Source organism: Callithrix jacchus, chromosome 9 (assembly GCF_049354715.1).
Source record: "Callithrix jacchus isolate 240 chromosome 9, calJac240_pri, whole genome shotgun sequence".
Classification (NCBI taxonomy): domain Eukaryota; kingdom Metazoa; phylum Chordata; class Mammalia; order Primates; family Cebidae; genus Callithrix; species Callithrix jacchus.
In genome coordinates, this window is record NC_133510.1 from 14,737,275 (window position 1) to 14,753,393 (window position 16,119).

Below are 16,119 nucleotides of genomic sequence, written 5' to 3' on the forward strand. Positions count from 1 at the left end.
GGCCGAATCCTTCACTAGAGCCTTTTTGCATGGATCCCACAGTGCTTTCCTTGGGAAGGAGGTTGAATGTTAGAATCCCAGCCTGACTCCTGTGCTCCAAGGCTCAAGAACAACCAGAACGCTCCTCTGAAAAGCCCCCTCGAGCCTCAAGGTCTAACAGGCTCAGGAGGGTCTCCAAGCCCTGCGATGCTGGCTCAGAGAACCTGGGTGATGGAAAGGAGAGGCAGCTCTTCCCACTCACTGTCTCTGACACAAGCTCATTCTCCCCAGTCACCTGAGTTTCCCAAACACCTTCCTCCCTTTGGCGTGTCTCTCTCAAGCCTCAGTCCAGCACATGTGATTTATGAAAGGCTGTGAGGTCAGGCCCACTCATGGCACTAGCCCCAGTCCCTTCCCCAGCCTCTAACCCACTCTTCAGTTAACGCTTTCCATGGTTCCTTCCTGATTTGCTCATCCCCAGAGATGGATGACCAGGGCTGTGAGCGCTGGTGTGTGAGTTCATTCCAGATGCAGGCTTGAAATGGAAGGAGCCAAGTCAGCCCTGCAAGGAAGGCTATAGTTGCTGAAGGAAATAATGAGGAGGGGGGTGGGTGGATGGGTTACGGCTAGGAGACTGTGTGTCTTCAGATCTTGGCAACTCAAACTTCTCCAGGAAAGCAGAGGAAGAACAAGGAGAAAGTGGCAGCTGGACCCCAAGCCCACCAGCACCCCACCAGTGACTGTGTCTGAAGCAAGGTCATCCACATAGATGACTGCAGTGAGAGTGGATACTCAGTGCTGAGTGAGCATGAGCTCTCATTGTTGGTGGCTGTTTTAAAATCGTTTAACCAACTGGGCTAAGGGCTGCTGAGAACATAAAACAATGTAAGCCAAGGAACTTTCCATCTGGTTAGAAAGGTAAAGGCAATTTATAAATACACACTGAATCCAAATAAAAGGTCATATGTGATAAGTTCATAATGAACTTACTCAACAAGCCTGTACTGAGCACCTACTGTGTGCTAGAATGTGTTTCAAATATATATATAAATTATATATATAAATTTAATACTTTTTCTTAAACAAGGGGCCCCACATTTTCATATTTCATATATATATGTGTTGGCCAATTCTGTCTCTTAGAAATTCTGTTCAGATCCCTTGCTCATTTTGTAATTGAATTATTATTTAGATATTAGCCCCTTATTAGATGTAAGGTTTGAAAATATTTTCTCTCAATTCATGGGTTGCATCTTCACTCTGAATTATTTCCTTTGCTGTGGAGAAGCTTTTTAGTTTGATGTAATTTCATTTGCCTATTTTTCTTTTGTTGCCTGCACTTTTAGAGTCCTAGTGAAGACATCATTGCCCAGACCAATGTAATGGAGTTTTCTATGTTTTTTTTCTAGTAGGTTTATATCTTCAGGTCTTTTTTTTTTTCCACACTCTCCCCCACCCATATCTTCAGGTCTTACAATTAAGTCCTTTATCCATTTTGAAGTGATTTTGTGTATGGTGTGAGATAAGGGTCCAATTTACTTCTTCTGCATGTGGATATCCAGTTTTCTCAAAACCATTTTTGAAGAGACTGTCCTCTCCTATTGTGTGTTCTTGGTACCTTTGTTGAAAATCAATTGACTGTAAATATTTGGGTTTATTTCTGGGCTTTCTCTCCGTTTGATTGGTTAATGTGTCTGTTTTTATGACAGCATCATACTGTTTTGTTTGTTTGTTTTTGTTTTTTTTTAAGAAGATAAAAAAAGAAAAAGAATGAAAGAGAGAAAGAAAGGGGAAGAAAAAGAGGGAGAGAGAACAGGATTCTTGCTTTATTGCCCAGGCTGTAATGCAGTCTAAAAATGAATATTGAAAACCTCTTTTATGCCAATAATTGTGCTTAGCAATGGAGACAGGAAGGAATAAGGGAGGAAAATAACAAACAAGCAGCCAACCAATATTTCATTTAAACCTGTGAAATGCTATGCAAATACTGAGGAGTGATTTACTTCCAATTATGTAGTCACTTTAGAGTAGGTGTGATGTGGTACTGATAAGAATGTATGTATTGTGTATTTGGGGTGGAGAGTTCTATAAATGTTTATTAAGTTTACTTGCTCCAGGTCTGAGTTCAAGTCCTGGATATCCTTGTTAATTTTCTGTCTCGTGGATCTGTCTAATATTGACAATGTGATGTTAAAGTCTCCCACTATTATTGTGTGGGAGTCTAAGTCTATTCATAAGTCATTAAGAACTTGTCTTACGTATCTGGGTGCTCCTGACATAGTGAAACCTCATCTCTACTAAAAATACAAAAATTAGCTGGGTGTGGTGGCACACCCTGTAATCCCTGCTACTCAGGAGGCTGAGGCAGGAGAATTGCTTGGACCCAGGAGGCAGAGGTTGCAGTGAGCCAAGATCACACCACTGCACTCCAGCCTGGGCAACAGAGAGAGATTCTGTCTTGGGGGAAAAAAAAAGAGAGAGAGAGAGAGAGAAAGAGAGAGAGAAGAAAGTACATCAAAAATCTTCAACAATAGATGAGATTCAGCAAAAGAAAGAATCTCAGAACTTGACATCACCCAGTCAGAAAAAACAAACAAAAATAATGAACAGAGCATTCATGATATAAGGGACACCATAAAGAAACCAAACATACAAATTATCAGTACTCCAGAAGGGAAAGAGAAATCAAAGGGGTTTAAAATCTATTTAATGAAACAATAGATGAAACTTCCCAAGTCTAGCAAGAGATTTACACAACCAGATAAAACAGGCTCAGTAATCCCCAAACAGATACAAGGTGAACAGGTTTTCTCTACAGCACATTGTAGCCAAACTGTCTAAAGTTGAAGAAGAATAATTCTAAAAACAGCAAGAGAACAATCTCTAATAATCTGTAAAGGAACCCTCCTCAGACTAACAGCAGCCTTCTCAGCAGCAACCTTACAGCCTAGGAGATAATACTGAAAGAAACATATGCCACTAGAGGATACTATATCTAGCAAAATTATCCTTCATAAGGATAAAATAAGTATTTTTCAAACAAACAATAGCTAAGGGAATTCATCATCACTGGGTCAACCTTACAAGAAATGCTCAAAGGAATACTATACTTGGAGCAAAGAACAAGTTACCATTATGGAAACACATAAAAATATAAAACTCACTGGTAAACGAAAGACACAAATGAGAAACCAAACATACAAATGATCAAGTGGTATCACTACTGAAAACCACCAAACCATAAGGACAAACAATAAGAGAAACAGGAACAAAGAACATGTAGAACAACCAGAAAACAATTAACAACATGGCAGGAACAAAGCTCACATATCAATATATCAATAACAACTTTGAATGTAAATACATTAAATTAATCTGCTTAAAGGTATAGATTGGCTGAATGGATTTCTTAAATAATCCAACTGTATGCTGCCTACAAAAAACACACTTTACCTGTAAAGACACATAAGGACTGCAAGTAAAGAGATGGAAAAAGATATTATATGCAAATGGAACCAAAAGCAAGCTGAAGTAGCTATATGTAGGCAAAACAGACATTAAGTCAAAAACAGTAAAAAAATTAAAAAGGCAAAGAAGGTCATTATACAATGATAAAGGGATCAATCCAGCAAGAGTATATAACAATTCTAAATATATATGCACCTAACACTAGAGCACCCAGTGTTACAAAGCAAGTATTACTAGATCTAAAGAGAGAGATAGACTCCAAAGCAATAATAGTGGGGAAGTTTGACATCCCACTTTCAGCATTAGATAGATTATCTAGAGAGAAAATTGAAAAAGAAATGTTGGATTTAAGCTGAGCTTTTGACTAAATAGACCTAAAATTATTTACAGAACATTGTATGCAATAACCGCAGAATACACATTCTTCTCATCAGTACATGGAATATTTTCCAGGATAGACCATATGGTAAACCACAAAGCAAATCTCAACATGTTTTTAAAAACCTAAGTTGGCTGGGTGCAGTTGCTCATGCCTGTAATGCCAGCACTTTGGGAGGCTGAGGTGGGCAGACATGAGGTCAGGAGATTGATACCATTCTGGCCATGGTGAAACCACTTCTCTACTAAAATACAAGAAAGTAGCCAGGCATAGTGGTACGTGCCTGTGGTCCCAACTACTCAGGAGGCTGAGACAGGGGAATTGCTTGAATCTGGGAGACAGAGGTTGCAGTGAGCTGAGATCATACCACTGCACACCAGCTGGTGAAAGAGCAAGACTCCATCTAAGTCATAGACCACAATTGAATAAAACTAGATAGCAATACCAAGAGCAACTTGGGAAACTATAAAAATACATGGAAATTAAACAGCGTGCTCCTGAATGATAGTTAGGTCAATGAAGAAATTAAGATAAAAATTTAAAAATGTATTGAAACAAATGATAGTGGAATCACAGCCTACCAAACCTGTGGGATACACCTAAAGCAGTTCTAACAGGAAAATTTATAGCAATAAATGCCTACATCAAAAACATGGAAAGATTTCAAATAATCAATCTAACAACGTACCTCAGGAACTAGAAACACAAGAAAAAAAATTAATTTCCCAAATTAGCAGAACAATTAAATAATAAAGATCAGAGAAGAATGAAATAAAATTGAGACTAAAAGAAATACAAAGGATGAATGAAATGAATAGTTGGCTCTTTGAAAAGATAAACAAAATTGATAAACCACTAGCTAGACTAACCAAGAAAAGAAGAGATAAGACCCAAGTGAACAAAATCAGAAATGAAAAAGAAGACATTACAACTGATACCACAGAAATATAAAAGATCATCCAAGACTTTTTTTTTTTTTTAGATGAATTCTCACTCTGTCTCCCAGGCTGGAGTGCAGTGGTGCGATCTTGGCTCACTGCAACCTCCACCTCCCTGGTTCAAGCAATTCCCCTTCCTCAGCCTCCTGGGTAGCTGGGATTACAGGTGCATGCCACCATGCCCAGCTAATTTTTTTTTTTTAAGTAGAGATGTGGTTTCACCATCTTGGCCAGACTGGTCTTGAACTCCTGACCTAAGGCAATCTACCTGCCTCAGCCTCCCAGAGTGCTGGGATTTACAGGCATCATGCCCAGTCTTTCAGAGACTACTATGAACAACCATATGCTAACAAACTGGAAAACCTAGAGGAATGGAAAAATTCCTGGAAACATACAACCTAGCAGATTGAATCAGGAGGAAATGGAAAACCTGAACAGACCAATGATGAGTAGCAAGATTGAATCAGTAATACAAAGTCTCCCAACAAAGAAAATCCCAGGGCTGAGTGGATTCACTGCTGAATTCTCCCAAACCTACATAAATGAATACCAATCCTCTTTAAAATATCTCAAAAAATTGAAGAGGGAATTCTCCCTGTCTCATTCTACAAGGCTAGCATTACCCTGATACCCAAAATAGACAAGGACACAACAAAAAAAGGAAAACTACAGGCCAATATCCTTGATTAATATAGATGCAAACATTCTCAACAAAATATTAGCAAACCAAATCCAACAGCACATCAAAAAGACGATGTATCATGATCAAGTAGGATTTATACCAGGAATGCAAGGATGGTTCAACATATGCAAATCAATAAATGTGATACATCACATCAACAAAACCCATCTGATCGTCTCAATAGATGCAGAAAATGCATTTGATAAACTTCAGCATCCCTTTATAATTTTTAAAAAAAAAAACTTCCAACAAACTAGGCTTAGACAGAACATACTTCAACATAATAAAGGCCATATATGGCAAACCCACAGCTAATATCATACTGAATGGGGAAAAGTTGAAAGACTTTCCTCTAAGAACTAGAGTAAGACAAGGATGCCCACTTTCACCACTCCTATTCAACATATTATAAGAAGTCCTAGCCAGAGCAATCAAGCAAGAGAATGACGTAAAAGGAATCCAGATTGAAAAAGTAGAAGTCAAATTTTCCCTCTTTGCACATAACATGATCTTATATCTAGAAAAAAACTAAAGACTGCACCAAAAAACTCTTAGATCTGATAAATTCCATAAAGTTGCAGGATTCAAAATCAACATACAAAAGTCAATAGTGTTTCTAAGCACCTATAGAACTAGCTGAGAAAAAAAATTAAAAAGCCAATCCCACTTACAATAGCTAACAAAAATTAAAAACCTATGAATAAATTTAACCAATGAGGTGAAAGATCTCTAAAAGGAAGACTACAAAACACTGAAAACAATTTAAAGAGGACAGAAACAAATGGAAAAACATCTCATACTCACAGATTGGAAGAATTAATATTGTTAACATGACCATATTGCCCAAAGCAATCTACAGATTCAATGCAATTCCTATCAAAATATCAACATCATTTTTCATGAAAATAGAAAACACAGTCTTAAATTTCATATGGAACCAAAAAAGAACCAGAATAGACAAAGCAATCTTCAGCAAAAAGAACAAAGCTGGATCCATCACACTATCTGACTTCGAAACACATTATAAGGGTATAGTAACCAAAACAGCATGGTACTAACATAAAAACAAACACATAGATCAGTTTAACAGAACAGATCCCATATATACATCCACATATTTACAGCCAACTGATCTTCAACAAAGCTGACACTATCATACATTGGGTAAAGGACACCCTTCAATAAATGGTGCTAGGAGAACTAGATATTCATATGCAGAAGAATGAAACTGGACTCCTAACTCTATGTACAAAAGTCAACTCAAAATGGATTACAGACTTAAACTCAGCATCCAAAGCAACATAATGAGACCCCATCCTTACAAAAAAATTTAAAAATTAGTCAGGTGTGGTGCCGTGCACCTGTACTCCTGGCTACTCAGGAGGCTGAGGTGGGAGGATCACTTGAGCCCAGGAGATGGAAGGTGCAGTGAACCATGACCATGTCACTGTACTCCAGCCTGGGCAAGAGAGAGACCTGTCTTTAAAAAAAAAAAATAGACTTAAACATTAGACCAAACACTATAAAACTATTAGGGGGAAACTTTTCAGAATATTGGACTAGACAAATATTTTATGGCTAAGACCTCAAAAGCACAGGCAACAAAAACAAAAATAAGTAAATAGGAGCCCATTACACTAAAATGTTTCTGCGCAGCAAGAGAAACAGACACTTCTTGATGGGAGAAAACATTTGCGAACTACTCATCCAATAAGAGACTAATACCTGGAATATACAAGGAACTCACAATTCAACATTAAAAAAAGAATAATCTCATTAAAAATGGGCAAAGGATATGAATAGACATTTCTCAAAAGACATACAAATGACCCACAGATATATGAAAAAAAGGTTCAATATCACCAGCCATAGGGAAATGTAAATCAAAACGACAAAGAGATAAGATCTCACCTCAGTTATAATGCTATTGTCAAAAAGTTAAAAAAAAAAAAAACAGATGTTGGGGAGGATATGGGAAAAAAAGGAACTCTTAAACATTGTTGGTGGGAATGTAAATTAGCACAACCACTATGGAAAGTAATATGGAGATTTCTCAAAAAACTAAAACTGGATTTACCATCGATTCAGCAATGCCACTACTGGGTATTTACCCAAAGGAAATCAGTATACCTAAGGGATACCTTCACTCACATGTTTATAGTCACAATAGCAAAGGTAAGGAAACAAGCTATATGTTCATTAACAGATGAATGAATTTTAAAGTGTCGTACATGTAGACAATGGAATACTATTTGACCATAAAAAGAATGAAATCGTGTCATTTGCAGCCACATGGATGGAACTGGAGGTCATTATGTTAAGTGAAATAAGAAAGGTACAGAACGATAAATACTGCATGTTTTCACTCATTTCGGGAGCTAACAAACTTGATCTCATGGATCCAGAGAGTAGAACTGACAGTAGAGACTGGGCAGGGTTGCTTGGTGGAAGGGGAGATGAAGAGAAGTTGTTTAATGGGCACTAAGATAGTTGGATAGAAGAAATAAATTCTAATATTTGATAGCAGAACAAGGTGACTATATCTAGCAACAATATTTTATATATTTCAAAGTAAGTAGAAGAAAGGACTTGAAATGACACCAACACATAGAAATGATACTCAAGAGGGATCGATCCAAGATGGCCGACCACTAACAGCTCAGGACTGTAGCTCCCAGTGAAAGCTCAGAGAACAAGACGACGCCACATCTTTAGACGAATTTTCGTCACTCACCAATTAGCCGATTCCCAGTGGAGGAGCCCCACGGGTCGCCAGCGTGACTCTTGTGGCCGCCGCAGCGGTTTTGCCGGCGTCTCGGCGCAGCAGCTCTTCATGCAGAGCCAACGGGACTGCTTCCCCTACTGACCAGAGTTTGGAGCTCCGGGAAGTCAGAGCCGCTTGTTGCGGACTCAAGAGGGAAGCCAGACCAGAGATTCCCGGGCAGAAGAGCACCATCAGTCTTATCGCTGCTATTTAGGCTGCCACAGTGGGTTGCTCGGATCCCAGCACTGGGAATCAATAAGTCGGACGTCGACTCAGAAACCTAATTAGAAAGGCGGTTCATCTACGATGAAGGGGAAAACAGCCTAAGAAGGCCGAGTATACTCAAAATCAGAACCCATCAGCAATGGAACAAGCCCTGATGGAAAAGGACTCATCAGCAACCGAACAAGCCCTGATGGAAAAGGACTCATCAGCAACCGAACAAGCCCTGATGGAAAAGGACTCATCAGCAACCGAACAAGCCCTGATGGAAAAGGACTCATCAGCAACCGAACAAGCCCTGATGGAAAAGGACTCATCAGTAACGGAACAAGCCCTGATGGAAAAGGACTGTGTTCCATTATCTGAAGTAGGCTTTAAAAGGTGGATGATAAGAAACTTCTGGGAGTTAAAGGAACTTGTTCTAACCCAATGTAAAGAAACTAAGAACTTGGAAAAAAGGTTAGACGAAATGTTGAAAAGAATAGACAATATAGAGAGGAATACAAATGAACTTATGGAGTTGAAAAATACAACACGAGAACTTAGTGAAATATGTACAAGCTTAAACAGCCGAATGGATCAAGCAGAAGAAAGGATATCAGAGGTCGAAGACCAACTTAATGAAACAAAACGACAAGACAAGAATAGAGAAAAAAGGATAAAAAGGAATGAGCAAAGTCTCCAAGCAATATGGGACTATGGGAAAAGACCTAATATACGCTTGATTGGTGTACCTGAATGTGACGGAGAGAATGAATTCAAGCTGGAAAATACTCTCCAGGACATTATCCAGGAAAATTTTCCTAATTTAGCAAAGCAGGACACTATTCAACCCCAGGCAATACAGAGAACACCACAAAGATATTCCTCAAGAAGACCAACCCCAAGACACATAATCGTTAGATTCACCAAGATCGAAACGAAGGAGAAAATATTAAGGGCAGCCAGAGAGAAAGATCAAGTTACCCATAAAGGTAAGCCTATTAGGCTTACAGCAGATCTCTCAACGGAAACCCTACAAGCTAGAAGAGAGTGGGGGCCAATATTCAATATACTTAATCAACAGAACTTTCAGCCCAGAATTTCATATCCTGCCAATTTAAGCTTTACATTTGAAGGAAAAATAAAATCTTTTAGGAACAAGCAAGTACTCAGAGATTTTATTACCACCAGGCCTGCTTTACAAGAACTTCTAAAAGAAGCATTATACACAGAAAGGAACAACCAGTATGACCCTTTCTAAAAATACACCAAAAAGTAAAGAGCATTAACATAAAGAAGAATTTTTATCAACAAAAGGACAAAAATAGCCAGTTAATATCAAATGGCAGCAACCCTAAATTTAAATCGACCAAATCCCCCAATCAAAAGATACAGACAAAATCTAACGGTATATCCAAAGATATACATAGACTCAAAATAAAGGGTTGGAAAAAAAAAACGTACCAACCAAATGGAGAGCAAAAATAAATAAATAAAAAGCAGGAGTTGCAATTTTCACATTTGACAAAATAGATTTCAAAGCTACAAGGATACAAGGGTAAAAGGATTAATGTAATAATAAGAGATCTTAACACCCAGATACATAAGACCCATAATGAGATTTAGATTCAACGAGAGAGAAAATTGATAACGATATCCGGGACTGGAACTAAGACCCAGAACAAATAAACTCAGTAGAGCTCTCCATTTTAAACACACAAAATATACATTATCCACAAAATCTAACGATATATCTAAAGATATACAAAGACTCAAAACAAGGGGATGGAAAAAAACTCACCAACCAAATGGAGAGCAAAAATAAATAAATAAAAAGCAGGAGTTGCAATTCTCACACTTAATAAAATAGATTTCAAAGCTACAAGGATGCAAGGGTAAAAGGATTAATGTAACAATAAGAGATCTTAACACCCAGATACATAAGACACATAATGAGATTTAGATTCAACGAGACAACAAATTGATAACGAAATCCAGGACTTGAACTCAGAGCCAGAACAAATAAACACAATAGAGTTCTCCATTTTAAACACATAAAATATGCATTAACCACTTTAAATACTCAAAATATTGATCGGCCATTATTGAAACCCATTTTAGGAATGAAGTAATATTCCTTTTTCCCTCTTTTTCTTTTTTTCCCCTTCTTTTTCTCTTCTTCCCTCTAAAAAAAAAAAAAAAGAAATGATACTCAAGAGGATAAATACCCCAAACATCCTGGCTTGATCACTACACATTCTGTGCTTGTAACAAACACTCACATGTACTCCATAAACATATAAAATACTATGTATCAACAAAAGAAAAAATTGTTACCTAGAAACTATTTGGGCTAGAAAGTGACATAACAAAAGTGGCATTTAAGGAAGGACATAAACTATCAGAAGGCAGAGCTTTGTTCTCATTAGCTTATATGGATGATACCAAACAGAATAAACTGGAGATGAACCATTCAATTGATGAAGACTGATTGAAATAAAGCTCACAGGCTCACCTCTGAGATGGTGGTAACTTTGGCAGACAATAAAAGACTTACTTTTCTTTGACGTGACTATTCAACTTCAAAACTTCATATACACTTTAACTCCCTTTTGAGAGGAGGGTTTAGGGTCAGACAGACTTGGTTTGAAACGTGATTATACTTCAGGCCTTGGTCTCCTTGTCTGTAATATGGGATACTGCACAACTTCTTCACAGAACCCTGAGGGGAATCAAACAAGATGGCCCATACAGAGTGCCTGGCTCACGTCCTGGATGTCCTGGCACAGGGCAAATGGTTCATAAGCTTACTTTCCTTCTCTTCCTTCTGTCTTGCAGCATTGCACTGGCTTTGATCCCAGGCTTTGTTGTTTCTGAAATGATTATAGATTCACAGGAAGTTGCAAAAGTCATACAGAGTATCATTCTTCCAGTAACTTTTGGAGATTGGCTTTTCTCAGCATAATGCCCTTGAGATCCATCCAAATTATTGCATGTATCAATAGCTTTTTTTTCTTCCTTTCTTCCTTTTTTCTTGCTCAGTAGTATTCCATGATATGGATGTACCAGAGTTTGTTTAACCATTCACCCCCTTGAAGGGCATCTGGGCTTTTTCCAATTTTCTCTTATTATAGATAGTTTGTGTATAGATTTTTGTGTAAGCATAAGTTGTCATTTCTCCAGGATAAATGCCCAGGTGTGCAATTAATGGATCATATAGTAAATTTATGTTTAGAAACTGTTTTTTAAGAAACTGCCAAACTGTTTTCCAGAGTGGCTGAACCAATTTACATTTCCAGTAGCAATGTATGAAAGATAGTTTCCTCACATCCTTGTCAACATTTGGTGTTGTCACTATTTTTATTTGAGTTTTTCTAATAGATGTGTAATGATGTCTCACTGTGATTTCAAATATCCATCTCCCCAATGGTTAACAATGAATGTCCTTTTGTGTGCCTATTTGCAGTCCTTATATCCTCTTTAATGAAATACCTGTTCATATCTTTTGCCCATTTTCTAATTGGATTTTTTTTTACTGTTTAGTCTTGAGAGTTCTTCATATTTTCTAGATATAAACTTTTGCCAGATACAGTTTGAAAATATTTTCTCTCAGTCCGTAACCAAACTTTTTATCCTCTTAACAGGGCTTTTTCCTTTATTGGTTTTTCCTTTTATGGATCATACTTTTGGTGTTAAGGCTAAGAACTCTACATTTAGCCCTGGGTCCTAAAGATTTTCTCCTGGTTTTCTAAAAGTTTATAGTTTCATATTTTACATTTAAACCTTTTTAAGTTTTAAAACTTGTACAAGTTTAATGTCACTGTATCTTTACATATTCATGGTACAATTCACATCAAGTTTTATGCTTGATTTTTGCAAAGATACCATGCACACAAAGATACAATTCAATAACTGAAAGTCTTTTTTATTTTTATTTTTTTGAGACAGAGTCTTGCTCTGTTGCCCAGGCTGAAGTGCAGTGGTGTGCCCTTGGCTCACTGCAGCCTCTGCCTCCCAGGTTCAAGCAATTCTCCTGTATCACCTTCCCAAGTAGCTGGGACTATAGGCACATGCCACCACACCCGGTGTGTGTGTGTGTGTGTGTGTGTGTGTGTGTGTGTGTATTTTTAGTAGAGACAGGGTTTCACCCTGTTGGCCAGACTGGTCTCAAACTCTTGATCTCAAGTGATTCATCCACCGTGGCCTCCCAAAATGCTGAAATTACAGGTGTGATCCACCATGCCCAGCCTAAGACCACATTTTATTCTCCTAAATGAAATATATTTCAATACAATATTTCCCTAGATTTCATTCTAGGCTGAGACTAAGTACAAAGAATTTCAACCTAAATTGAGTGATTTAGCAAAAATTCTAAAAACCTGGAAAAAGATACGATTTTTCAACAAAAAAAATGAATGGAACTATTTTCTCTTTTTTATTTATTTTTTGTGTTTGGTAAAAGATACATAACATGAAATTGCCATTTGCTCTGTGCCAGGACATTTTAGCAATTTTTAAGTGTATAATTCGGTGGCATTAAGTATACGAACATTGTTGTGCAGCCACCATCTCCGGAACCTTTTAATCATCCCCAATTGGAATTCTGTATCTATTGAACCACAACTCTCCATTCCCTTCTCCCCCAGGTTTTTGGCCAGCACCATTCTATTTTCTGTGTCTCTGAGTTTGACTACTTTAAGTACCTCATATAAGTAGAATTATGCAGTTTTTGTCCTCTGGTGTCTGGCTACCTCACTTAGCATAATGTCTTTCAGGATATCCATGTTGTGGCCTGTGGCAGAATTTCATTCCTTTTTAAGACTGAGTGATGTTTCACTGTGTGGTTACACCTCATTTTTGTTTACGCGCGCATCCTCTGATGGATACTTGGGTTGTTTGCGCCTTTTGTCCACCGTGAATAATGTTGCCATGGATGGCTGTGCAAATATCTCTTTGAGCCCCTGCCCTATTCTTTGGGTGTATGCTCAGGAGTGGACCTTTCTCTCCTATGCCAAACTCTAAACTTGTTCAAACATCCACTCCTTTCCCTTCTTTTGTCAAGACCCCAGGGGCCATCTACAAGGGGGTCCACTGGGCCACTAGGGGGAGCTCCCCACCCTGGGATTTGGTGGGGTCTCTGGCTTGTTTTGTGATCTCCAGCCTGGTGGAAGTAAAAGAAAATAGTAAGAGAAAAATGAAGGACATGGCAGCCCCCACCCCACCCTCCAAGCCGTTTCTCGTGGGTTTTTGTTCCATAAAGTTCCAAGCACCACCTGGAAATTGCTTTATTAAAAGCAACACCTGATCCTTATCAGCTTCTTGGACCAACAAGTAGCAGCCTTGCAAATCCAGGCAGTGGCCAGTTCCAGCTTTGGCAGTTCCTCCTGGAGCGCCTGTCGGACAGCTCCAACTCCAGCTGCATCACCTGGGAAGGCACCAACGGGGAGTTCAAGATGACGGATCCCGACGAGGTGGCCCGGCGCTGGGGAGAGCGGAAGAGCAAACCCAACATGAGTTACAATAAGCTCAGTCGCGCCTTCCGTTACTACTATGACAAGAAAGTCATGACCAAGGTCCATGGGAAGCGCTACGCCTACAAGTTCGACTTCCACGGGATCGCCCAGGCCCTCCAGCCCCACCCTCCGGAGTCATCTCTGTACAGATACCCCTCAGACCTCCCGTACATGGGCTCCTATCACGCCCGCCTCAGAAGATGAACTTCGTGGCGCCCCACCCTTCAGCCCTCCCTGTGACATCTTCCAGTTTTTTTGCTGCCCCAAACCCATACTGGAATTCACCAACTGGGGGTATATACCCTAACACTAGGCTCCCCACCAGCCATATGCCTTCTCATCTGGGCACTTACTACTGAAGACCTGACAGAGGCCTTTCCCATCAGCGTGCGTTCACCAGCCCATCGCCACAAACTCGATCGGAGAACATGAATCAAAAGTGCCTCAAGAGGAATGAAGAAAGCTTTACTGGGGCTGGGGAAGGAAGCCAGGGAAGAGATCCAAAGACTCTTGGGAGGGAGAAGTATTACCACAGAAACGAGGAGGATGCTAAAAATGTCATGAATATGGACATATCATCTGTGGACTGACCTTGTAAAAGACAGTGTATGTAGAAGCAGGAGGTCTTAGGGACAGTGTACAAACTTTAGAGTTTGGAATCCCACTAATGCAAACTGGGATGAAACTAAAGCAATAGAAACAACACGGTGTTGATGTAACATACCGTTTATCATGCCATTTTAAGGAAAACTACCTGTATTTAAAAATAAAAACATATCAAAAACAAGAGAAAAGACTGTGGCCCGTCCACCGACGTTGATATGCAACTGCCCGGCATGCGCTGCTTCCGTTGAAATCAAATGCATTCCGTTTGATGGAGAGCTGTCAGCTTTCTCAAACTGTGAAGAGGACCCAAAGTTTCCAGCTCCTTTACAGTGTTACCAGGACTATGAGCTAAATGGTGGGACTGAGGATGTGTATAGAGTGAGTGCGTGATTGTAGACAGAGGGGCGGAGGAGGAGGAGGAGGAGACAGAGAAGGAGGAGACCAGGGCTGGGAAAGAAACTTCTCAAGCAGTGAAGACTGGACTCAGGACATTTGGGGACTGTGTACAATGAGATACGGAGACTTGAAGGTTCATGCAGTCAGTATTATACCAAAGCCAGATTTAGGAGAAGGGACCCAGCGTGATGGAGAAAGGGGAAGTGGTGGAATTCAGAAACAAAAAAGCGCATCTCTTTCTTTCTTTGTCAAATGAGTATTTTAACTGGAATTGTCTGATATTTAAGAGAAACATTCAGGACCTCATTGTTACGTGGGGGCTTTGTTCTCCACAGGGTCAGCTAAGAGATGGCCTTCTCGGCTGCCACAATCAGAAATCACGCAGGCATTTTGGGTAGGCGGCCACCAGTTTTCCTTTGAGTCGCGAACGCTGTGTGTTTGTGAGAATGAAGTATACAAGTCAAGGTTTTTCCCCCCATTTTTATATAATAATTATATAACTTATGCATTTATACACTACGAGTTGATCTCGGCCAGCCAAAGACACACGACAAAAGAGACAATCAATGATATAATGCGGCCTTGAATTTTAACTCTGTATGCTTAATGTCTACAATATGAAGTTATTAGTTCTTAGGAAGCAGAATGTATGTAATAAAATAAGCTTGGCCTAGCATGGCAAACCAAATTTAAAAATAAATAAATAAAAGCAACACTTCTCTGGCCACAAGGGTGAGAAATGGGGGTAAGAATCAAAGGATGGCCCTTTCCTCAGCTCTTAGTTTGGGGAAAATTGGTTTCCTGCCTCACTGTGCACTTGAACAGATTATTTAAAAAGCACTTCATCTTATACATTTCTCTCAAGCTTTCCAGCCCACCCATCCTCTCCCACGATTGATAGAATTAAGGCCAGCGTGGTAGATTTCCTGCCCTGAGTAATTGTAAGAAGGTAGGAATAAAGAACCACTTCCCAGTTTGTGGTGGTTCAGGGCAGAATTTGGCCTAAACAGCAGCAAGTGCTCCCGGATTGCTCTCCAGACAGGCTTTTCTACAACTGGGTGTGAAGCCTGACTTGGACTCCTGCTAGTTGTGTGAGTGTGGGAGGTAATTTGGCCTCTCTGCGCCTCAGTTTTCTCATCTGTGAAATGGGATAGTAGACCCAACCTCATCGTGTTGCTGTAAGGATTAAA

At 39.4% G+C, this 16,119-nt stretch overlaps 1 pseudogene; it reads left to right on the forward strand.

Annotated features, from left to right (window-relative positions):
• Positions 1-462: 462 nt before the first annotated feature.
• LOC144577740 (transcriptional regulator ERG pseudogene) lies at positions 463-14,414 on the forward strand (annotated as a pseudogene).
• The last annotated feature ends 1,705 nt before the right edge of the window (positions 14,415-16,119 follow it).